Genomic DNA, 25,562 nt, shown 5'->3' with positions numbered 1-25,562 from the left:
GGGTGTGTCACAGTTCTACTGTAGCTAATTATGGAGAGGGTATGGAGGTACCAAAGGATTTACGGTGAGATCTGCATTTGAGTAGTGTTAGAAGATACTGAGAGTTCCCAAGGAAATGCTACAAATGAATTTCCTAGGAAGTTTCTGAATGAAAGGAAATCTACAGTATCAATATGATATGTTCACCTCTCCCACCCCTTATTTCACCACTTGGGGTCATAGTGGTGTGTAGTTAGGGATCTAAATGTGGGACAAATTATAAAATATGCTGGGAAAATATATTTTTTCCTTTCCTGTGAATCTTGTTCAAACTGTCATTAGAATACTGTCAGTAGGCACTGGATTTTAATTAAATCTAGTAGGATATGGCTATCTAAACTGGTCTTTGTTTTCTCTGGAGTTACCCCAGGGCCACCAGCCACACAAAGAGAGTCCTTTTACTTCCCTAGAGTAGGGTTTCCTGGCTTAACAAATAGCAGTATAGGAACCAGTGAAGTTTGAATTTCTGATAAATAATAAAGATACTTCTAGTGTAAGTAAGTCACAAACATTACATAAAACCTTATTAGCTATTGGGTCTTTGATCTTCCTGTATTCTCCAAATTTCTTTCCTGGCACAAGGACCCTGGAACTGTGTCCTAAACTTGCTCTTAGTGTCTGGAAATTGACTTTCCTTTAGTATGGGAATTAACTATCTCAAGGTTCCCTGAGTTGTAATTACCCATTGTGAACCAAAAGACTGTTCACTGTTTGTGGCCACAGAATACTCCTGTAGTATAAAAGAGGCCTTTGCAGAGTAAAGAGTGGATCTGACTTGTAGAAAGTAGAAAAAGTAATAATTAGGAAGGATTCATTACCTCCTATTTCAGGGAAGAAGGTTAGCTAGCAATTTGGATTGTATTTTAAAAATAACTCCTTCATAAATACTAGCAATAAATGTGCATGATGTAGGATCAAAATGTTTCCATATTTGCATTTCTAATTCTAAAATATGCTGATGTGGGGACTGGACATTGTGAATTCTCTAGTGGACAGAATGAGATAGTGCAAACAGATATTTTACCATTGTTAGGTAAAACATTTGCTAGAAAGTGAGGCAATAAGAAAAATTTGGAAAATGGAGCTTTGTGAAAGAGGAAAATAGGTAATTGGCCTAAGAAACTGAATATTTTAGAACTGGAATGGAATGAACCTAAAATACTAAATTAGTGCCAAGTAGATGCAGTTGGTTTAGCAGAGTTCATCCATGTTTAAAGTGCTGATGAATTGTCCTGAGTAGTGTTGCCCTTGTATAAGACTCACATAATCATGGAATGTAAGGGTTAAAGGGGACACAAGATCACATAACTCCATTTTAGATGAATAAACCATGGCTGTTTATTCATGGTTTAATCACCAGTTATGAATTCTAAACTTTTCCATACTGTGTGGGAGCACCATATTTCTGAGGCTTACTTTGGATAGAGGAATCTACAGCCTTTTTTGTTTTATCTTCAATATTTAAATATTTCTAAGGAGAAACTCATCCTTGCTGTGATTGTTGATACTATCTTCTGGCATCTACTTAGGATTGGGACGTTGATTTTTTTTTTCTAGTGTGAGTTTAAGAAAGCTAAGAAAAGGATCCCAAAATACTTAGTGCTGCAGCCACTTCCTAGAATAGCTTTATCTTGGATTTTGAAAAGCAGAACTACTATATATAACTAAGTTTCTAGAGAACTGAAGCTTTTTTCCTTAAACATCAAATCTTCTATTTTATCTATCTTTAACACCATCTTTCTGAGACATATTACACTTCTCACGTTTGTTGAACTTCAGAAATATACAGGGCATAGCTTTACCTTTTTTTCAGGAAATTTTTATGATTGTGTTAAAAAAACCTTCCTTGCTATACACCACTTAAAAGACTGTAGAATATCAGTTGCATGGGTATTTATAACTTACCGAGTAGCTATTCCATTGTTGGATGATAAGGATAATTCACTGTATTTTTCTTTTATGAAAGCAGCAATGAGAAACACCTTTATCTGGGCTATTATTAAGCACATAAATTACTTGGTGTTATATAAAATCCGATTCCTTTGTGGTCGCTAAAGGACATTGGGTTATTTGGCCTTACACTAAAAGGTACAATGAGCTATGCTTTTGATTTTTGTAAAGCTACGCTTTTGTTTTAACTTTTTCCCTTCTTTGACGTCAAATTGCCCACTGCTCCAACTGTTCCTGCTTTATTCCACTTTTAGCTCTTAGGTCCCATTTTAAATGCTTCTAATTAGCTGTAAAATGGGAAGCTAGGAACAGTGTGCTACACTTACACAGGTAGAAAAGCAGGTTAAGAGTTAAGTACTTTGCGGGACAAAGTACCCAAATTATATTCAATGGGATTATTTGTTCATCTGAGACGATCTTTAAAAACTAAACCACAGGTTATATGCCTGAAGTTCTTATTACTTACTTAAATTAAAAAATAAATCTGAAAATACTAAGAAAGAGTTTTTGGATGAGGCATGTCCAGGATGACAAAAAAATCTACCGAGATTTGTGAGTGAGAAACAAATATCCTATTTTTACAGTCTGGTGAAGTTGTGAAGTGGAGGAGACTTTAGAAGGAAAAGAAGCAGTAAAATGTAGATTTGAGCAAATGCCTAGATCAGCTTGACTACGTCCTAGCACAGCACGCTCCTCAGACACACAAACCGCCCCCTGGTGGAGCATGTGGGTGAATAGTCATTTCACCAAGGGCGCCATGACGTGTGTTCCGGGGCGCACGGGCTTCTACTTGATGCATTTGAAACGTTGTATACTATCAGCACTGACTACTAATGCTAGCTCCTCTATTTTGATAGTTAGGGCTAGTTTCCACTTCCTAGGTGATTATCCCAGCAGTTCCTAAGGGAAAAATATAAATGTACAAATCATTATGCCTGACTTGGAGCTTGCTTGCAAAAACTCCATGGTGATATTCTTCAAGAAGATTGGGCTGAATGCTAGACACAGAATCGCCAAGTGTAAATTCTAAGATAGAATGCCAGGGAGTTCTCAAATGGCTAATGGCACACAGTGAGTTTTCTGTGAGGAATTGGGATCTATAGGAGAGAGGTGGGAAGCAGGCTCTGGCGAGTTCATATGAGGACTGCCTCTCTCTCTCTCTCTCTTTCTGTGTCACACACACACACACACACACACACACACACACACACATTTGAGTGTTAGCCTTGTCCATAACAATCATTACCTATTTGATTTTAAGTCATTTAATTTCTTTCTATCTTATCTATGAAGTACCTTGGGAAGGATGATCGGTAACGATTTAGTTTACAATAGGTCAGAAGTGGTGTATCAGTTAAGGTATAGGTGAAGTTGCTGTACCATACAGGTGTTATTGGACTTGCTCTGAAAATGACACAAAAAAGTTTGATTTCTTCAGGGTATTATATTTGACAAAATTTCGTAATAGACTACTCACAGGGACTACAGTTTGACAGTCCAACAAAATCCAATGATAGGATATTATATTCATTTTTTTTTGTTGTTGTCTTTTTGAGACAAGGTCTTGCTATGCAGTTCAGGCTGGCCTTGAGCTCACTTTGTAGCCCAGGCTGGTCTCAAACTTGCGACAGTCCTCCTGCCTCAGCCTCCCAAGTGCTGGGATTACAGGCATGCGCCACCACTCCTGGCTATATTCATTCTTTTCTTTTTTGCTTTTGTGTGAAGCCATTATATTTAGTCATTTATTTCAGTACATAGCAATTTCCAATGTTTGTATTGTTTCTCGCTATTTATATTTACATTATCCTGAGTTCTACCACTCACAATGCTGAGTATCCTATTCACTAATCTCATCTGAGACAGTGACCAACTTTGTGCTCACAGTGCAATGTGACCCTTGGGAAAGGACAGTCACAGACTGACGGGACGGCTGTGGAAGTCATAACTCAATTTACACTTCCAATTTATAACATATAGTTAGACAAAATGGTTTTATTGATGTTTCCCCCTTGGAATCTTCCATCCGAACACTGAAGGCTGCTTGATAGACTTTAGTCTTTACATGTGTTGCAGCATGCCTACTCACACATGTTCTACCCACTAGATGACATTAGCCACCTTCCCTAACCCCAGCCTGTGATAACCAAAATACTCCCACACCTTGCCAAATGTCAAAGAGGAAACAAAAGTGCCCTCACTTGGGAATTATGAGGTAGGGTCTTTGCCTGTTAGATAAGTGAAGAACTCTAAAAACTCTAAAGGGAGATTATTTCAAAGGATTCTTCTTCACCAAGCTGGGAGTGAACTAGCAAAATGAATTCCACAGACCAGAACAAGACAAAGGTGAAACTTAGTTTTCTTGAATTAGTCACAACATGAACAAGACTTAGGGTCTTGTACACCACAAAGGGGACTTTAAGCCAATCAGTCTGTTGAGTTCGGATAATATGACACTAAAACCAAAGCCAGACTCTGCATGAGAGGTGTGCACCTCCAAGGGTAACAGATTCAAGACTCCACGAGATTGAAGAGCACACAGATCCTAACCCAGGGGAGTCAGGAGATATAAAGCACCATGAAGCACTGGTCAAAGCAAGATGAGCAAGACTTTGGGTTGCACCAGGCACCAAATCCAGCCATGAATACCAGTAGGAAGAGTGCAACCAAGTGGTCGAGGGATATTGGCTCAGAGACAAAGGAACCCTTTCACCCCATTGCCAAAAATTAACATGAGCTGTCCATGTACAGGGAGAGAAAACCGAAAAAGACTCAGCACTACAGCTCAAAAGAAGAAGCCCAAGAGATTTTGTTTCAACACGCTGATAGGGATTAAATTTTTTAATCGTCCAAAGTATAAAAAGCGATTGTTCTAAACAGAAAAGACAAAGTTGTTGGATGAACTGAGTTGCATGCAAGCGCATATGTGTTTGCTCACAAACACATACATCATTAGCAAGTTAGGGTTTTGGTAAGGAATAAAGTAAAAAAAAAAAAAAGCGCATTTTGCTGGAACACTTATGTGCTATGTGAATGCATTGTGATCCTGCAGCAACACAGTGGTGGATACTGTTAGAAGAAAAATTCTGTGTAATAAATGATAGAGATGTCACACTTTTTGAGATGTGACACAATTGCTCATATTAGTCAGAAATGCTTCCATCTGAAAAGAACTCCATCCAACTTACACTGGCTTCTACCAGGGGTTTTCAAACTTTAGCTTGCATCAGATTTGCCTGCAGGATTTGTTAAAGTTCAGGTTGCTGGGCTTTACTCTTAGAGTCTCTAATTCAGCAAGACTGGGGCAGTGCCCAAGAGTCTACTTTCCTAACAAGTTCTTAGGTGATACTGATGCTGGTCAAGACACATAACTTTCAAAACCACTGGCTTAAGCCACAAAACATCCTATGTCTAATGAACAACAAGTCTGGAGACAGGAGGTTCTCAGAGCTGGTTTATCAGATCAATGAGGGACAAATCAAGGAGTCAGAGTTTCTATCCTTTGTCTCCACCAACGTAAAAGATAAAATTCATCTTATCATTTCATGTTTCTTGATAGTAGCAACATGGCTACTGTTATGCTGGATGTTGCATGCTCACGCTGTCGTCAAAGTGGGAAGAGCACGGAGAACACCCCATGTTTTTCAGACTAGTTCTGCGGATACAGGTTTAATTGGAGATGTCTGATGAGACCATCTTGGCATTGGAGAAATATTCACACATTGGACACATATTCCCTGCAGAAAGGGTCACCTTGGGACATTAGTTGGTTCACATTGTGATTTGGATCTTAATAATTCTCCCAAAGCCCACAGGCTAAAGGGTTAGTTAGTGGCCTGCTATGCTGTTAGGAGGTGATGGAAAGAATTTTGAGGGATTTAATAGGAGAAAGTTAGATCATTGGGAGCACGTCCTTGAAGGGGATATTGTACTTTTCCATCTCTCCCATTTTCTCTTCTCTCTCTCTCTCTCTCTCTCTCTCCTTCCTGACCCCTAAGGTAGGCAGCTTTGTTCACCAGGATATTCTCCCTTGCAAGGGGCCCAGAAGCAGCAGGACCCACCAATCACAGATTGGAACTTCTGAAATTATAAGGCCAAATAAGCTTTTGCTCTTTTAAGTTTTTTTCAGAGATATTTTGTCACTAAAGGAAATCTCACTAAGATCATTAATGATCATATTACTTTTATAGAAAGTTGTGTTTATGTCACATGCATCTGTCTTGGATTTTTAAAATATTGACATCTTTTAAGCAGATTGCCTTCCCAGCTGAGCTCTCTGTCACTGCCATCCTGCAAGCAGTGTCTTTAGATATATTTTTAGGGCATCTTTAAAAATGTCCATGAGATGCTCCTTCTGTCCTTATCTCATACCAACATTGATTAAATTGGGAAAATAATGTCTTTTTGAGAAAACTTTATATATATATATACACATGTATGTACATATATGTATATACATATATATGTATGTGTGTTATATATATATATACATATACATATATACACTGAGTTTTATCCTGTGCTGTCTTAATAGCTCATGCCTTTAAAAATCAGAAACAGGTTTTTGCTTGCTTTTAGTTTTGCTTCTCATTTTCCTTGGTGACTTCTCTCTTGTTGCTGAGTCAAAATACCCAACGCCCAAAATGAAGGAAGGAAAGGTTTATTTAGCTTACAGTTTGTGGAGGTTTCAGTTCATACTTGGCTGGCTCCGAGGCAGAAGGTAGCAAAGCAACAAGAGCAAATGGGGGAATAGCAGCAGAACAGCAAACAGCCAGAGCAAACGGGAGGAATCGCAGCCAGCAGCCTCTTTCCCTCCCTTACTTTGTAAACAGGCTATCCCCACCTAAGGGGCGTGTAGCTCCACATAATCTCCATGCCCTCCTCTTCCACAGTCTCAGGATGTATACAAAGTAAGCACCTTAGCTTCCTGCTGAGTCACTTAGCCCAACCTCTAGACTCCCCAAGTTGACACAATGTATCAACCATAACAATACTCTAAACATTTTTCTTTTAATCCGATCAAAACAGACCAAGTTTGAATTGAGAGATGGTTCTTGTTTCTGCAGTGTTGGAATTCCATATGAAATGCTATCACTTGTGTAAACTGTGGCAGGTAGAATGCTGTGAGGTGAAGAGGTAAAAATGATGCTCAGGAAAGTAAACATAATGCCTCTGGGCTCCATTGTGTTAACAGACCAACTGAATGGTGTCTTTAAGATGCTGATAAATTCACAGGCTCCTGTTTAACAATTTCAAGGGGGAAGGGTGAGATATGTCTTTGGGTTAGGTGTTTAGTTGCTCATTCAAGTTACTTCCAGCTGGAGAAAAGGCTGCTCTAGTTGTCTGCAGTCCAGCTGCAAGCACAGGCTCTGTGGAATCCCTTGCGAAAGCGTTCTCTTGAGATCCCTGCAGTCAGTGTACCTTGAAGCAGACAGTGTGTAAGGCTGACAGTCTGGAACTGCTGGGTGTTTCCCTGCCGCTGGTGTGTTTAGCTTGCTGCTAGCTGGGATCCAGTACGTTGTGTTCTTAGGTATTCACCTGGAACCCTAAAGACGCAGGTACCATCTGGAGGCCTGTAAGGCAGGAGCTGGCCTTGATCCTATAGACATTTCTATTTTCTCTGGCACCCTGCTGGTAAATTTTCTTTAAAGAATCCTAAGCATGTCCTGTAATGGGAGGAGGGAGGCTGGACCTGTAGATGGATTGGAAACTTGGTTCTCAGGTTTTCCTGAAGTTTTTCTTACTCTATTTCTGTTCCTCAGCCTCTGGGATATAGACACAAAGACAAATAATTGTTTCTGTCTTGATGAAATCTGGTTTCATCAGCCCCTGCATAAGTCAGAAAAGTGGTTAATGGCATTACATATGGGTTACACTATGAGGGAGAAGACAAAGAAACCTCACATTTATAGACCAGCAAAGAAACTAAACATGGGAATAAGAAGTGGAAAGGAAAATGGGGCGAGTTCTCCCTGGGAGTTAGCAGAAATGAGCCGAAGGTGATATCCCTTCCAAATGATGTTTTATGGTGTCAGAGTCACATGGCTGCTTGTGGAAAGGAACCCCATCCAAATCTATATAGTTGGCCTCTTCTCAGAATTAGTGAGTCAAAATGTTGGGGACTGAGGGGGGTGATGCTATAGCCTGAATTCTGTCACCCTAAAATTCATATGGTGAATTCCTATAGGAATTCACTCCTTCACTCCTATAGGCTCAGAATGTGATTGTTTTTCGAAATATAACTTTTAAGGAGGCACGTAACTTGACAAGGTTAGGGCCCTAGTCCAGCATAACTGATGTACTTAACAAGAAGAGTAGATTAAGACCGAGGAACGCGGAAAACTCTTATGAAGGCACGAAGAGAAGACAGTCGCCTGCCAGCCAAGGAGGGAGGTCCCTAAAGAAACCACCCTCCCACCGCCTTGATCTTGAACCTGCAGCCTCCAGAACTGTGAAAAATAAATTTCTAGTCTTTAAGGCAACTAGTCTGGCAACCCCAGCACAGTAACAAAGGAGGAATATGCATTTTAGAGATGTCCTTCAGGTGATGTTTATGCACATTAAAGCTAAAAGATCACATTTTTAGGGTTTGGAAAGACGAATTTGAGTTGAGCTCCAGTTTTTAAAAATTCCCTTAAGCCACTGATTAAAAAGCTAAAGAGGAATGAGGAAATTCAAGTCCACAAACCGGTACTGAGCTAGTCCAGGGGCAAGACTAGCTGAGTTTTGTTGGCTTTCACTATAAACAAGAACCAGGGTTAAGCAGATGCCAGGTGTCTTCCCGCCACCCCCGTGACTCAAACACGTGCATTCAATCTTGTCTTCCTTGTCTGCAAAAATAAACAAGCAAGGGTGTCTGGAGAGGGAAATTTAGTAGTTAACATCAGTAGCACCAAGGCCTGGATGAAGATGAGACAAATTATATGCCTGGGGAATCAACTTCAAGGAAGCAAGGTCATGCAAGTTTGGAATTTGTACTTGTAGGAGCCAAAGAGTTACATGCCCTGGGTGCAGAATTTAAGGAGGTTCTTGCCTCCATTCTGGGTTCTATCAGGGCGGGGTCAGACTCAAATGACTTTGCCTCCTTAAATTCTATGCCCTAGTCACCTGTTTGTCTCATTTTAGTCAAGTCCCTGCTCTGGTGTGATATGAACTAGGACATTTCCTTTTTCAGGACAGCTCTGCTTATTCATTTTTGCAGACAACGAAGGCAACCTTGAATGCGTCTGGTTGGGTCCGGGAGGGCAGTAGGAACGTAGAGTGTCTGGAAGCTGAGCCTCCTCTGTGTGCCAAGGGCCGAGGTCTGCTTAATTCTGTGTTCTTATTTGTACTGAAGGTCAAATGGAACAGCCCCCTCGCTGACTGTGGTCAGATTAAGTGAGAGTTTGGGGGCGGAGGGATAGTCCCTTACCCTCTCGTGGTTTGTCCTAGTAGCGTGCTTGCCAACTTGCCCAGTGCAGTCAAGGGGGTACCAACAAAATGGGATTGTTTCTGTTGGCTGTGATTTGTTTCTCTTATAGATTGAGATCTACTCTAAGGATGATCTAGTCAAGGGCCAACCTTTAGGAGTCCTCCAAGTGCTTCTCCCCTCCTTTCCTCTCCCCTTCTCCTCCCCTCCCCTCCCCTCCCCTTCCTTTCCCTATCCTCCCCTCCCCTCTCCTTCTCTATCCTCCCCTCCTCTCTCCTCTCCTTCCCTATCCTCCCCTCCTCTCCCCTCTCCTTCCCTATCCTCCCCTCCCCTCCCCTCTCCTTCCCTATCCTCCCCTCCCCTCTCCTTCCCTATCCTCCCCTCCCCTCTCCTTCCCTATCCTCCCCTCCCCTCCCCTCCCCTCTCTTTCCCTATCCTCCCCTCTCCTTCCCCTTCCCTATCCTCCCCTCCCCTCTTCTTCCCTATCCTCCCCTCCCCTCTCCTTCCCTCCCCTTCTTTTCTCTTCTCTAAACCTGAGGTCCAATAGTAAATGATTTTAAAGCCTTAAGGGACCTTAAGATCATTGAGCTGAAAGCTTCATTCTACTTATGAGAAAACTGAGAATAGCAGGAAGGACCTATAAAACCAGGATATTGGAACAACAAAAGAGAAAAGGAAGAGACAGCTGTTAAGTTCAGACAATAGGCTAGTGTTCTCCTGTGCGCGGGCATAGCTCAGGTCATGAGGAGCATAGGTGGGTCTCAAGGAGTCTATTTGATATGCTAAGGCCTAAGCAGGAGAAAGTACTCAGTTCCACCTTGATGGGTCCCAGGTCCCTGTGTTTTCTTTTGGGAGGGGCCTCTGAATGAGTATTCCTCCAGTCCCCTAACTGTTGCCAAACAATCGATCTCTTAAGAAAATGCAAACACTTTTTTTCTTATTACAAAGTTGTTTTTTGTCCTAGAACGGGGATTTGGAGAGTCCATGTGCCTGCTGACATCATAGCTGTGGTTTTTGTAAGCTTCACAGATTGCTGTTCTTTGTATCCTCATTCCTATTTCCTTTCTCTTCACTGGCACCTGGCAGAAAAAGGGTCTTCACATAATCACACTTCAAAATACGAACTGCCGCAGGAGACAATCAATGGAAGAAAAATAGAGGTTTATTTGTGATGCAGCTGCTTCCCTGTGAAGAAGTGACTGTCCTGCATCCTCCCACCCTGGGGACCCAGGTAAGTACTTGCATGTGGGGTGAGGTCAGCAGACTCCCAAGCTCCAGTCCAATGGGAGAACAGGGCCAGCGGAGCGGTGGAGTAGAAAAGGAGGAGGGAATTCTGACCAGAGGAAAAGGGCTTCCTGGTATTTTACCCAAGTGGGCCTTGGCTGCAACAGTTTGAAATACAACCTGTTGGAAAGGGTGTGGGAAATTTTACACCATTTTCTAAGAACCCAGTGATGAACTCTGAGCAAGACTGAGTTGCTTCTTTTAAGGAAAGCAGCTGCTGCAGGGTTAGCGGTGTGCGCCCTGGCCGTAAATGCATCGTTTAACTCCTGCTCTCCACTCACTGTAGGGGCAGCTGGGAGCACCTCATGGATATCTGCGCATGCCCTGACTTCTTATCTGTTACGCGACAGCAGCCACAGCAGCCACACACCCTTGGGTTGTCGTGAGGCTTTAATTAGTCAAATGTTAGCGATTACATTGCAAGGGACAATGACATATTGTGTAAGCGTTCTTCCTGGGAGAAACGGTCACTAGCTTTAGAATAATGCACAGTCTTGTCAAGTACAAGGACACCCTGAGAGTTTATAAATTAGATCAGCTGATTTTGTGCCCCAGCGAGAAGGGTTAGTTTGGTGTCCTTGAGATTTTTTGCTCTGTACAACACAAAGCATTTGAGAAGAAATTCTAATGTTCGTCAAGTGTATCTCTCCGTTTTAATAACTTGGGCGCTCAGCTGTCAATTTTGGGCACGATTTCAAAGACTGTTGAGGTGTTGTCTGCCGGTCCAGGTCTGGCAGCATTGCCGCAGCCACCTCACTCTCTGGGGTGACTGCTGTGCACCCTGCTTGTGGCCCACAAGGTGCTTGGTGGCTGCTGTCACGGTCGCCTTTTGTAATTTTCCACTGAGCTGCACCATTCTTCTCCCTAGCCCTCAGCCACCAGCTGGGCACAGAGTTAAGTTTGTCCTTCGGAAATCTTCAGAGGTCAGAAAATTTATTTTACTTTTTCCACCTTTGTTCAGAAATGGGACCCAAGCTGTCAGATTCATAGAAAGCTGAAGCATTTCAGATCAGACCACCTGCTCCCCACATCACGTCAAATCCAGCAGTGGTGTTTGCAGTTCTATCTGACAAAAATTTCACAGCAACAGCAAAAGCAAAGTTCGGAGCATTACACATCCACAATCAGCTGAGCAGGTTAATGAACAGACAAGCATGAAAATAAATATTTAGCTGGTTAGATAAAATCTTCTTTTCTTCCTATTAGTGTTTTAAAACTAAATAGTTTTATTAAAGGTGACAAAATGGGATGACATGTTTGTGTTTAATTTTAAGACATAAAATGAACTTACTGTTTTGTGTTTGGTTTTTATAAAACATTGCTGTATGGTGTGTGTGTGTGTGTGTGTGTGTGTATATGTACACATATATAAAAAGTTGTGATCTCTCCTGAGTTTGGGGAAATGCATGCTTTTTTCGCATTACCGTCTGTGGTTTACAGATAGCATTGGTGTAATGCATAAGTTCTTATGCTATTTTATGCATCAATATTTGACCTAAGGAAAATATTCCAATTTTGTTGTATTTCTGTACTTTATATGTGGTGTTGCATGGAGAAGCCTCTGGCACAGAATAAGACATATGTCCTATTTGCTCAGATGTTTGTTTCTTAATTTTTTCCCTTGCACAGGTATGTTTCAGTTTCAAAATACACATCTTTGAGGGCCAAGTGAATTGTAGGTAGGTTTTTAGCTAGAGTCGTTGTCAAGAGCTTTCATGAGAATAGAATTTTGTCTCCTATCCCAGGGAAAATGGGAATTCCAATGGCTGCCGAAGGATGAGTAGAAGGAATTTGGAAGTACCCTTCTTTGCTTAGCTGAGAGCTCTCTCAGAGGATACACCTGAAAAATCTCCTAAGAAAGCAAATTTACACACAACCATGCAAGGGTTGTCAGTACCAATGTGCAGAAGGACGTGGTTGTACCTGGTTGACAGTATTGTATGATTCTTAAAAGAAAACGATCACCTACTCTTTCATAACATTGTGAAATCTACCTGGTATAGATTCTTGTCCAAAACATGTCTATCTAGTAAAGTGATCAACTATACCAGCACGCCTGCAGCTGTTCCAGCCCTAAAAGTCATTGCCTAGGACTTCCTAGTTCTGAGTTAGCCAGGATAGTCGGCCAGTCTGCCAGAGGCCAGTCAGGCTATTTTCATGCATTTTATAGAAGTAATTAGAGAAGAGGGGTTATGCCAAAATTTGCCGTTCTTCCAGGGACATAGGCCAGATTTTCTATTTCTAGGTATCTACATTTATGAATTATGGATACACATTTCAAAGTCTGTTTCAAAGTCTGTACTCTGTAGTTTGAATTTTGCAAACTTGGCTATGATTTTTGCCCATTCCTGTCAGTTGTTGGATAGTTGGGCTCTGACTTTAATTATCACACCTGTTATTTTCTGTAGAATCCTTTTTTCCCCCACAGTGCTATTGACTTTCTACTTGTGTGTCAGGGTATTTGACTTTAGGTTTCTGACACCCGAGTCCTTGGCAAAAGTAGCGGCCCTTACAAAGTAGTGAGGTTCACAACCTCTGTCAGTGAATAAATCTTTTAGAAAATCCCACTACATTGGCTTAACCAATAGGAAGTTTACTTGCTTGGCTATGAAGAGTTCATGGGCATGGCAGGCTTTGGGTTGGTGAACAGTCACTGAACACAAGGTTCTTTCCCCGTGTCCTCTATGGTTTGAAGGATTGCTGCTAAGCTTTATTCCCTCTCTTGCTGAAGCAATTGCAGCTCAATACCAAACTATTTGTTTTTGGGACACGAAGAGAACTCACATCTTCAGCTGGGTGAGGTAGGCTCAGGTCAGGCAGCCAATCGACCTGAAGATTGTTGCTGGGAGCGTGCTCTGTGCTGCTTGACCTGAGCATTCTCACTATCTGAAGGAACTGGATTTCCACAGTTGGATGAGCCATTGTTCTTCAGTTTTGACAGAACATCAGACTTGCTTGAGGGACTGCTGGAACCCAGTCAGCTGGACTCCACCCCCAGCATCTCTGATTCAGTAAGTCTGAGTGGGGCAGATAATAATTTCCCTTTCCAACCACTTTCAGGGAACGCTACTTCTGCTGGTCGAAGACCAAAGTTTGAAAAAAAATTGTTTTAGAAAACTTAGAATTTATCCCTGTAGCTGATTTCAACTCCCCAGACATCTTTGTTTCTACAAAACAGAGAAACTTCGAATGGGCTTTGGATATTCATAGCATCCTTTGTATAATCTTTTCAAGTATTTTTCTTCTATTATTTCCTACTTCCCAGTAACTTTTCTCTCCTGACCTCTGGGCCCTGGATCCATAGATCTCTCCTTTTGACAGGTTTTTATTGGAACATCACCTGCTTACCATTCCCACTCCTACTCAGTCTGATCTTCTCTGAAAGTGTTTTATGCCCCAAAATAGTCCTCTTTTCTTTCATGACAAGCCTTTAGCCACTATACAATTTCTTTCCTTTCTTTGGCAATCTCAGCTATGTATCACAATATTAGGTGTCTAGGTAAAATGATCATCCTTCCCATAACTTTTTGAAATGTATATTTTAAAGTTTTAATTGATATAGTAATTGCACCTACTTATGGAGCCCTGTGTGACATTTCCATGCATGTATATAATATATATTGATCACACTGGGGTAACTGGTATATCCATTACCCATTGCACTTATCATTCCATTTATCATACCAGAGACATTCAGAATTCTCTCTGGTAGCTACTTTGAAATATATAATAATTGTCAATAACCACAGTTGCAGTGATTGGTTTAAGAAGTGCCCAGAAGATTAGTAAAGCACATTTCTGGGTGTATCTGCATGGATCAAGGTGCCATAACCTTGAGGACTACATCTGGAGCCTGGCCTTTTCTCACTGGCTCTTCCTCTGCCCTCTGCTTCCCAGGCTCCATGAGTTGAGCAGCTTTCCTCTGACAGGCCCTTCTGCCTTGATGGTTCTGCTTGGAAGCCAAGTGGCCATGGGTTGAAACCTTTGGAACTATGGCCAGAGTGAGCTTTTTTCCTTGAAGTTTTATATGTTGGTGTTTTGTCCCAGCAATGGAAACGTGTCTAATATAATGGTTACCTTACTGGACTATAAAACAAGAGAAATTATTCCTTCTTTCCAACTGCTCCCTTATACACACTCACTATCCCCTCTTCAACCTCCTTCTCCAAAGCCTTCCCAGGTTTTGATAACCACTATTCTATTCTTTACTTGTCTGAGACCAACCTATTCACTGCCACCTATAAGTGACCAGGTGAGGCATTTGTCCTTCTGTGCTTGCCACTGCACTTGATCTAATGTCCTCCAGACAGGAGTTCATCCTTTCTTATGGATGAATAATATTCTGATTTGTATATATACCACGATTTCTTTTCCCATCTGTCCATTCACGGATACCTCCATAGATTCCATATCTTAGCTATTGTGAGTAGCACTGCCATGAACATATGACTAGAGATGTTTCTTCAACACATTCATTTCACTTCCTTTGTATATCCAATAGTGGGATTGTTAGACCATATGGCAGTTCTTTTTTTTTTTTTTTTTTTTTTGGTACTAGGAATTGAACTCAGGGCCTGATGCTTGCCAAGCAGGTACTGTGCTGCTGAGCTATACCCCTGGCCCATACGACAGTTCTATTTCTAGTTTTCTGGGTAACCTCTGCCATTTTCTTCATAATTGCTGTACTGATTTACATGACCAACAACAGTATATCAAAATTCCCCTTCCTCTGCATCTTTTCTTTTTGTCTTTTTTATTAATAGCCATTCTGAGGTGAGATGATCTCACCATATATTTTTCATTTGATTAATTGATGGAGACCACTATGAAGCAGCCCTGAGCAGGATTTAAATTAACCAATGGGATTTTCACATTTACTTGTGAAGCTGTCCAAGGCCTAGCCTCCTAGTCTGGACATAAGCCTGTAAGGGTGCATGAGGCTGGAAAGCCTCAAAGGATAAGACAAGATCACAGGCAAGGACACCTGGATCCAACCTCAACTAAATAAGGACTGTAGCCTCAGGCATTGGATTAATTTAATACCTTACTTGGAGTAGTCCTTGAGTGGTTCCACCTTTCTTGAGTACCGCCCACCCTTCTTTTGATAACTAAATAGTTACAGACCACCCAGAGAAGATCTTAGTCTTAGCCCTGAGAGAATTGCAAATTCTGTGAGAGGGCTTTGATCCTCCTGGAGCCCTGACATCATTCCATTTGCCTCTTTCTCTTTAGCCTTTGCTGTACACTTGTTTAGAAGACTGTGGACTTGATCAGTTTGCAATTACTAAGGGATATTATTAACCCAATAATTAGTGAAATTGAGCATTTTTCAAATATATGTTGACCATTATATATATTTAGGGGGGTGTTCAGGGCCATGTGAATGCTAGACAAGCACTCAAATACTGAGCTACATATCTAGCCCCTACATGTCCCTCATATATCTGCTTATGTATATTTTCTTTTGTATGGTTGTCTGGGATAATGGGGAATCTCTTTATCTGACTTGACACTTTTGTTTTTACAGTGCGTCTTTTATTGTAGTTCTAAAAGTTATGCTATGCTTTGGCTAGGATTCCTTTTGGCCATATGTCTTAAGGTCCTTTGATTTTCCTGGAACTGGATATCTGTATGTTTTTAAAGATTTGGAAAGTTTGCAGCAATTATTTCATTGAACATTTTTTTATACATTTTTCCTTCTCTTCTTCTGGATTACCTATGATATAAAATTTCCTGGTGTCCACACTTCCTAATGTCCTGGTGTCCCATTACTCCAGTGGATCAGTTGCCGCTACCAATTTCATGGGGTGAAGTTCACAGTAAACAACTTCCTCCTGCTTGTCAGTATGGTGCCAGTGGAGTAGGCTGTGTTGGCTTTAGTATTAGGTGGGCACTTTCCTGTAGTGTCAGTAGTCTGTGGCCATCTTGGTAGCCTTGGCCACAGGCACTGTGGGACTCTACCCCCAGGTGGCATGCAGCTGTCTTGCAGGGCATGTTTGTTCATGGCTCTGGGCGTGGTACTCCATGTGCTAGCATGGTTTGCCCATAAGTCCCCAAGAGTTGTATGGACATGAGGCTGCTGGGCCAGTCCCAAATAAGTGTGGTGCAATGTGCCCAATAGTGAGAAGCCTATGTGGTCCAAGGCTGGGCTGGAGGTGGGTGCCATGGTCGTCCCTGTTGCCAGTGTCTGAGAGCTGTACTGCTGATTTTGGTCTTTGTAGGATGAGCTTCTCAGATCGAGTAGTTCTTCTGCTTTCCAGGGCCAAAGGGGTACATGGGGCTGTCTAATTACTTCTCAGGTCCTCAGAGTGGAGCCACTCAGAAGAGCCCACTTGACTGTCCTCAGTGAGCTGAACTTCTCAGAACAGGCTTCCCATTGGCTTCTTGGGGCTGCAGTAGATTGGGTAGAGCCTCCCAACTCTTTCCTTGGAGGCCTCAACAGGTTGAGCTGTTCAGGGTGGGTCACCTACCTGGTTCCCTTGGTCATGAGTGTAATGTTGAGGCTCTCTGGCTGCTTCCTGAGACAGCAGGAGAATGAGTGGACATACTTGGCTATTTCTTGGGATGGAAGGGGGGGTACAAGGGGCTGCCTTTCTTCTTCCTGAGATCTCTGTGGGTTCAGCTGCTCAGGGCTCCTTGCTTAGGTACAGAGGGTGAGTGAGCAAGGCCACTCATCTAATTCCTAGGGCCTTTAAAGGTGAAGTCATTCAGGGCTGCCTGCCAGGTGCTTTCCTGATGTATGGGAGAGTAGGAGAGGCCACCTGGTGGGTTAGCAGGGCTAGTTTGACTAAGCTGCTAAGGTAGCTACCTGGCTCCTTCACAGGACCCCAGGTGGGCAGGGTCTCAAGATTGTGTTGTGCAAGAACAGCTGGGTGGGAGAGGACATGACGCAGGCTGGACTTTTTCTCTGGGGCAGTGCAGCACCATGGTGACCTGGCACAGGGCCCGAGAGGCCTGCAGCACCCTTTAGCAGCAAATACTTTTGTCATTCAGATGGGGACTGGTAGGAGTTTCTTGCTTACCCTTTCCCAACTGAGCAAAGTCCGTTTGATTGTGGGTTGATCTAGACAAATAAGACAGTGAATGCTATATGCTTCGTTAGCTCCCTTCTCTACAAGGCCACCAGGCATCTGTGCTGTGCAGTGCGTCTGCTACATCCCCCTTTTACTCTGGAATCTGCCTCAAACTCTCATGCGTGTGTATGTATGTGTGCATGCATGTATGTGCATGTGTATGTAGGGAAGCATATCTGGCAATTCTCATCAACCATGTGCTCAATAATCCACATTTTCTTCCCCAAGGTTTTACAAGAAAAGATTGTTAACTCAAATGAGCTCGTACTTGTCCACTTACAAAAGGGCGACGTTTAGAACAAATTTTCCTTTCAGATATCATTGCCATTTCATTCTCTTTACTTTTCTTTGGGCAGAATAACGTTGCCTAAAGTGTACAAAGAGGAACACTCCTTGAAGCCAAAATAACTAGACAAAACCAGAATTACTAGATTTGATCACTCATTTTCTATACTTCTGGACTGTAAGCCTAAAGTAAAACATTCAGGACACAAGCGAGGGAGCTCTGTGTAGCTCCCCCAGTTCTCAGAATTGCTGCAACACATACTGCAAAATCATGATATAGCAATTTATTTGATTTACACATTTTGGGGAAAGAAATACACTTTATGTATTTACTAAAACTTGTGCTATGCAGTACAAAATGTGTCAATCCTCATTTTTATAGAAAATAGTTTAAATGATGACAATAGTCATTCCAATAGTTCATATGCATTTATGGCTTTCAAAATAAGCATTTGATAAGAAATACAGAAAATGAATTTTTATATGCTTCTCATACTTTCTAATGTAAAATTCATATGCTTTGCTACTATAAGCCTAGTTTGAAATAAAATAATGTTGAGAACAGATGGAAATTTTGATAAATAGTGGATTTTTTCTGAGTAGAAGGCAAGTGATTTAGATTGCCTTCTAGACAGTCTTACAAGTGATTTGCCTTGTCTTCTCAAAACAAATAGTATTTATTTGAGTCAAGAAATACCACATTTACCAAGACCTTAGCATGTAGTTGCAGAGGGCTTCACAAGAGAAGTAAGGCTTGAACTGGATTTTTGTGGTTTGTGTCTGGATGTCCCGCTAAAGCCTCATGCAGTCAAGGGGGATAGGCTTTGTGAAGAGGGATGAATCTAAAGTTTGTGATTGATTCATTGTCTAGTGTGGGGGGGTTGCAGGTGTGAGTTCTACACCCATCCTAGGGCGGGTAGCCTACATACAATACAAGGAAAGAGAAGAGGCTTGCTTTCTCCCTTTTTACTCTTGTTGTTTTTGCTGTCTTCTGCTGCCATGAACTGTTGCCCCTGTGCCACACCACCCTGCTTTGGAGCCAGCTGATTATGGACTGAAACCTCCACACACTGTGAACTAAATAAACCTTTCCCCTTTTAACTTTAGGTGTTGGGTATTTGGTCCCAGAAATGAGAAAAGTGACTAAGATATGGATCTTGAAGAATAATGAAGAATTTTATCAAAGTATGTGGGAGAGAGAGAAACTTTCATGTTTCAGGTAAGCATGAGGAATGGTCTGGAAGTATGTTTATGGTTTAGATCTAGGGTCCCCCATAGTCTCATATTTTCAGAAGATTGGCTTTTGGAGGTGATTGGGTCCTGAGAGCTCTAACTTCATCATGGTTTCATCCATTGGTGAGATCATCACTGGGTGGAACTAGTAGGAGTCAAGGGAGATGCAGGAGGTGCCCCTAAAAGAAGGGAGTAGGTATGGGGGTGTGACCTTGAGGGCTAGCTCTTACCCCTGGTCCCATCCTCTCTGGCTCTTCCCTCTCTCTCTGCTTCTTGGCTGCTGTGGAGTGAGAAGATTTCCTGCACTGTTCCCTTCTGTTATGATATTTCTGCTTTGCCACAGGCCCAGAAGCAATGAAGCCAGATGACCATGCACTTAAAACTCTGATGCTGTGAACCAAAGTAACCTTTTCCTCCTTCGAGTTTGCAATATCTTGTCCAGTGATGGAAAGCTAACACAAATGGAACCATGAGGCCTTCTGTAGGAAGTTGCTGATTAAAATAGAAGTTGCATCATAGGCAACTATAACTAGGTGGACTGATAATAGTACGTGGCCTGGAAAATGAGGCAGACAAGTTTGGAGTTGGTACCAAAACACTCTGTATTCTTAATATTTTGAGTAATGTGAGAAATATATTTTATAAAGCATGATGTGAAAGCATTATTAAGATTAAATTGCAAACGGAGGTCATATGAAGGGCTCATGTGAGCTTAGGAAGATACGAAGACAGTCATAGCATCTGTTACCCCCTAAGAGCTGTCTTTCCAATCAACCAGTTTATATCTCTTTTAAACAAGAAAATCTGATTTATATTTCTCTCTTCTTTATTTCCTGAATCCATGAAGTCATCCACTAGTTTAAAGTGGCTCTTTGGCTTTGTCTCTGTGCATTCTATGCCTCCATGGTGGCCTGGACCACTTTAAAGTGGTTTTAGTTGAGAGGAGTTTGGTTAGAAGGGAGATGGTTCATGTGTTTAGTGAGAAGTGGTGACTAGATATCTAAGTGGCAATATCTTCTAGGTAATTAAGAACATGGGAAATAGACATAAATAATAGGCTAGGAATGATGATGGAGAAATAATTCATAGAGCAGCAGCTGTAGAAATAGTATCATCAATTGGAGAAGTGTAAAAAGGGGATCTTTATTGTGAGTGACACTCAAAATGAAAGAATGTCTAAAGAGCAAACTCCTAGAAAATAAGTGAGGAAGAAGTATCAAATACTGTGACAATATAAGGAACATGTACAACAACAAGAAAATTGAAAATAGGCATATATAATGTGGTGAAAATGAAAAGAAAATTTTTCAAATGAGCCATTAAGTAACAGCATTGAATGCTGCAGAGAGGTAGAAGGAATTCAGAAAAGAACCCTGGATTTTCAAGCAAATGAGTTATTATTCCCTAGTAGTGATAAACTAGGTAATTTGGACCAAGATTCCCACTGCAAACAACTAGAAAATCTAGACAAGATGTTAAAAGGTGTTTATTTTCTTAAAGTTACTAGGAAAGCAGTTGGGTTGACTCACACTAAGAGGTGAGCCTGCTGTTAGGGGTGTCTTTTACTCAGATATCTAACAAGTATGGAGGAAGGAACTGAAATGTAAGAAACCTGGGCAGAAATTTTATAGCTAGGGGGAAAAACAAAGTCCAGATGCTTGGGTCAGGTCAGAGTGAAACTCTTCAATTTTTGATTGAAAACCTGAAGGGTTACACTTGGTTATCAAGGTGAATTTGAAGTAGGTCAGTCCTTGCAGGAAATGAAGCCACACTTTGAATTACCTTTGTGCCTGAAATGGAATTCAAGGCAATTCTAGATTGTTAGCAGCTCTGCACATCTACAGAAAAACATGTATTTTTTTTTTTCCTGCAGGAAGATAACATAGAATTCATAATATTTCCATAATTTATACAATTACTTATTTAGTTTTTATATAAACATATGTAGTGTTCAGTAGAAAATCAGTGGGTGACAAGAAAACACAGGTCAAAATTAGATGAAATGATAGTAGAAAAAACCCACAGGGACTCCAAATAATGATGTGATCAGAACTAAACTTTAAAATAACAGTAGCATATTCGTTCCAGGAAATAAAAGGAGAATTTTGGCCAAAAAATGGAAGTATAATGATTAACCACAAAAAAAAAACCAGACCCCCAAAATAATGAACCACGTGGAAAGTCTACCACTGCAAAATACAGAGGGAGAGGTGGAAAGTTAAACTTAGGAAACGGGGAAAACAGTAAACAACAAAGAAGAGAGCTCATGGACAGGAAGCAATATTTGATGAGCTATGATCTGAGAACTTTCCAAAGACAGAAAAAAACATTTAGCCATGTATTCAATCATCTCTTCAGACCCCAAAGAGGAGAATAACAAACAACCAGCCTAGGTATGCCATAACAAAATATCTAGCAACCAAAAGCAAAGAAAAAAGGGTGAGTGCATTAATAAGAGAAAAGGCCAAACTATTTTCAAAGTGACAGCTTATTAGAGTGATAAGTATACTTCACAATATGAATAATGGAACCTGAAGGCAATAAAATATCATATTCAAACTGCTGGTAGTACTCATGGTAAACAAGTTTTTTTGGATAATTTTGTGCCCCAGGAAAATACTTTCCAAGAAATAGATAACAAGCATTTCCTGACAAGTAAGAACTGGCAGAATTCATCAGCTATAATCTATACTGAAGAGAGAACATTCAGCTAAAAAACAAGTACAAGAAGAAATAAGGTACAATGAAAATGAGAAACAGATGAAAAAATGTAAATCAATAGGGACTAAAAAGTAACAGTAGAATCCTATGAGAAAATATGACAAAAATCTTCTACCTGCAAAAGGAATAAATAAAATTAAAATGTTCCCATTCTTTGCAGTGGTTTGGAAGAGAGAAAAAGTATTAGGAGCATGAGACTCTGATAAAGCAGAGGTGAATATTGTAACCTGTATGGAAATCAGTAAACATAGCCACAGTAGGTGTTATTGCTAGCTAATAGTGAGAAAAAATGGAGTAATAAAAATATCCAGAATTAGAAAGGAGAGAAAAACAATAAAGAAAAAGTGAGCCAAATAGAAGGGGCTGAATATGTGATGGAGGTATACCTAGGTTGTATTAACTGTAAACAAACTAAATTTTCTATTTGGAACACAAAGCTTATCATATGTGATAAACAGTTAACTATTTATAGTTTACAAGAGATGCATTAAAGATAGAAGGTTAAAAGTAAAAATAAGAGGTAAATATACCCTTCAAATTTAAACGGAAAGAAAATTTGCACATACTTACATATTTACACACCAGGCAGCATACAGTTTAAGGCAAAGGACAAATAAATGAGTGTTAAAAGCAATAAAATATTTAGTTCACCAAAAAGATAAGCATTCTATTTTTGTGCATACCTAATAACGCAGACTTATAATATATAAAAAGAATTATCACAAGAGGACAAATTCCCAATGAGAATGAAAATCTAAAAATATCTCCCCCAAAAAGTGATTGCACAAGTAGACAAAAAAATCAGTAAGGAAGTTTGAAAAACATGAACAACTACCACCTTACTAAATATGTAGAAATATACCATAAATTGTAAAATATACATTATTTCTAAATACAGGGTGTCAAGAACAAGTTTTTGAAAGTAAGTAATGTAGTAAATATTTTTAAAATACTAAGAAAAAGGACCTTAGATGTTTGCATTACAAAAAAATGTGTGGGTGGTGGTGGATATGATAATTATATTTATTTAATCACTGTTTAATATACTTAAGCATCTCACTGTACCCTATGGATATATACAATTGCTATTTACAATTTTAAAGAAATAAACCAGTAAATCTTTTCCTTTGGAAATAAATATACTTCCAAATGAGCTATGAAAATACTTTGAAATAATGGTATCAAAAACATTGTTTTTAGGAACTTGAACCCAAACTCAGGACCTTGTGCTTGACAGGCAGGAGCTATGCCACTGAACTACACCCCCTGCCCTCAAGAACATTCTTTGGCATGATTTTATATGCATATATGTCCTGTTTCTTTTGCACACAACACAGACGGCCAGAAGTGGAAATAACCCATATGGCCATCAACTGGAGAATGAATAAACAAATTGTGGTATTTTGTAGTATGGGATACTATTCAGAAGTAAAAGATAAAAAATATTAATGTATGAAAGACATCAAGTGAAATATTATGTCAAGTGAAGGAAGCCCAAACCATAGACTTCATAACTTATGATTTAATTTCATTAAAATTCTAGGAAAGAGTATGAAGAAATTTATTTTTTTATTTTTTTATTTTTAGTACTGGGGATAAAACCTATGTGAAACAAGTGATCTATCACTATATCGCCAATTCTCCCACTCCCACCTTTTCTTCAAAGTTTTATTTTGAGACAGGGTCTCACTAACTTCTTTGGCTGGGAGCAAATATGCAGTCCTCCTGCCTCCGGCTTTTGAGTTACTAGTATTATAGGCATGCGTCACTATGCTTGGAAATGAGGAATCTTCTTAGGGTAATAGAGCTATTTTTACCTTAATTATGGTGGTGATTATATGACTGCATGTAATTTACCAAATTGCATAAGTTGTCTACTTAAAATGGGAGAATTTTTTTTTATACAAACTATAACTCAGTAAAAGTAAAATTGCAAAAATACAAGGTTGGTTAAACATTTAAAGATAGATCTAACATAAAGAAATATTAAGAAAATCATTTGGTACTTGCAATAGACACAGAAAAAGCAGGTAAAACAACATTCATTAATAATAATATGCTGAAATTAGCCTAGAAGGAAAAAGAGAGAATGTATACTGAGTCTTCAGCAAACATATTTCATGGTGAGATTTTGAAAGATTAATATTTGAAAAAAGTATTCATGCTATTGTCATTTCTAGTCCATTTTCCTGGAATTTCTACATAAAGGTAAGAAGGTGAAGCAAAATCCATTAGAATTAGAAATGAAGAAGCAAAGTTACTGTCACATCACAGATAACAAGACTGCATGTAGAAAATTAAAAAAAAAACCATTACCAGTAATACATGAAACCAGTAAATTTTTTGAGTACAAATTCTATATATAGATGTAGTCAAAAGAATTTTTATATGCCAGCAGCAAGTAACAAATAAAACAGTTCTATGTAGATTAACATAAAATATAAAACACATAAGAATGAATCTAGTGAAGCGTGTCACAGAATATATGTTAAAAACCACGAAATATTATTGGAGAAACAAAAAGGAAACAAATAAATGGATGGCTAGAACATGCTCATGGGCTGGATGACTCAAGATTATAAAGATACTAATTTTTTCACACACTGATGTGTGTAATATGCAGAGGGCCAAGAATAGCAAACACACTCTTGAAGTTAAAGAAGTTTAGATGACTTATGCATCAGGTATCAAAACCTTCCTTACAGCCAGAGGTGTGGCTTAGAGGGTGAGCACTTTTGAACTACACACGAGGTCTGAAGAGAAAGTGATACTAGCACAAAGAAAATCAAACCAAAGAACATAACTGAATAGAAGAATTTATTTCTATCAAAAGTGTCAGAGCAAAATAGTAGGCAGAAAGAATCTTTTCAGTAAATGGTTCTGCAGCAATTGGATTTCCTCCAAGGAAAACTTACTTTACCTCTACTTCAAATAATACATAAAAAAATCAATTCCAGGAAAATTCTCAATCAAAATGAAAGTCAGAAATAGGAAACTTATAGAAGATAAGATAGGGAAATGTCCTTATAAAATTCAAATAAAGAAAGGTTCTATAAATGGTTATCCCTAAATGTAGTAAATTTATGGTTATTTCAATACCTAAGACAACATCAAAGTTAAGGTATTCCCTTAAGAAAGTAACACTTTTACTTGCATGACAAGTAACTGAAAAGGGGCTAGGCTCTAGTTCATGTAAAGACCACCACAAATCAATAAGGAAAGTATAACTCAATAGAAAAGTGCCAAGAGAAATGGAGAAACACTTCACATAAGAATATATCCAAATGGTCATAACAGGGGGCTGGGGATTTAGCTCAGCGGCAAAGCGCATGCCTGGCAAGCGCAAGGTTGTGAGTTTGGTTCCCGGTACCGGAAAAAAACCAAAAAAAAAAAAAAAAAAATGGTCATAACAATATCCCCATAAGAATATGCTCATAACAATGAAAATGAATGAACTGCTGCATACAGTGGCATGGATGAATCTCATTAGCAGAACTTTGAAGAAATTAATGAAGCACAGTCCCATCACAAGGCAGACACTTCAGTCCATTCATAAAATATGAAAAACAGGT

At 39.9% G+C, this 25,562-nt stretch overlaps 1 long non-coding RNA gene across 2 annotated transcripts; it reads left to right on the top strand.

Moving 5' to 3' along the window:
* On the top strand, positions 1–19,956 carry LOC102012499. 2 transcript variants are annotated; one of them, XR_001231688.1, is made up of 4 exons: positions 1–64; positions 10,487–10,625; positions 19,144–19,255; positions 19,613–19,956. It is a non-coding gene; the product is annotated as an uncharacterized LOC102012499 (long non-coding RNA). The 2 variants fall into 2 exon arrangements; XR_259595.1 differs by lacking the exons at positions 19,144–19,255; positions 19,613–19,956 and adding an exon at positions 11,640–11,842.
* Positions 19,957–25,562: the final 5,606 nt, after the last annotated feature.

The sequence above is a fragment of the Chinchilla lanigera genome, unplaced genomic scaffold, assembly GCF_000276665.1.
Source record: "Chinchilla lanigera isolate Chin_1 unplaced genomic scaffold, ChiLan1.0 scaffold00006, whole genome shotgun sequence".
Classification (NCBI taxonomy): domain Eukaryota; kingdom Metazoa; phylum Chordata; class Mammalia; order Rodentia; family Chinchillidae; genus Chinchilla; species Chinchilla lanigera.
This window is presented reverse-complemented; position numbering and strand designations above follow the sequence as displayed.